Below are 301 nucleotides of genomic sequence, written 5' to 3'. Positions count from 1 at the left end.
ACTCCTTGTTCAAGCTCTTGTTCTGTCCAGGCTGGACTATTGCAATGCTCTCTTGGCAGATCTTCCAGCCAGATCTATCAAACCTTTACAATTAATCCAGCAGCAAGATTAATTTTTAATGAGCCGTAAAGAATGCACATCACACCTCTGTTTATCAATTTGCACTGGCTACCAATAGCTGCTCGCATAAAATTCAAGGCGTTAGTGTTTGCCTACAAAACCACCACTGGCTCTGCACCCCTTTTCCTAAATTCATTACTTCAGAGTTATGTGCCCTCTAGAAGCTTGCGTTCTGCAAGTG

At 42.9% G+C, this 301-nt stretch overlaps 1 pseudogene; it reads right to left on the bottom strand.

Moving 5' to 3' along the window:
- LOC107672693 (phosphoinositide 3-kinase regulatory subunit 6-like) overlaps window positions 1-301 on the bottom strand; it is a 17,155-nt pseudogene that overhangs the window by 3,179 nt on the left and 13,675 nt on the right.

This window comes from Sinocyclocheilus anshuiensis, unplaced genomic scaffold, assembly GCF_001515605.1.
Source record: "Sinocyclocheilus anshuiensis isolate Anshui unplaced genomic scaffold, SAMN03320099.WGS_v1.1 scaffold504, whole genome shotgun sequence".
NCBI classification, from domain to species: domain Eukaryota; kingdom Metazoa; phylum Chordata; class Actinopteri; order Cypriniformes; family Cyprinidae; genus Sinocyclocheilus; species Sinocyclocheilus anshuiensis.
The sequence above is the reverse complement of the archived record's forward strand: the minus strand, read 5'-3'. Positions and strand labels throughout refer to the sequence as shown.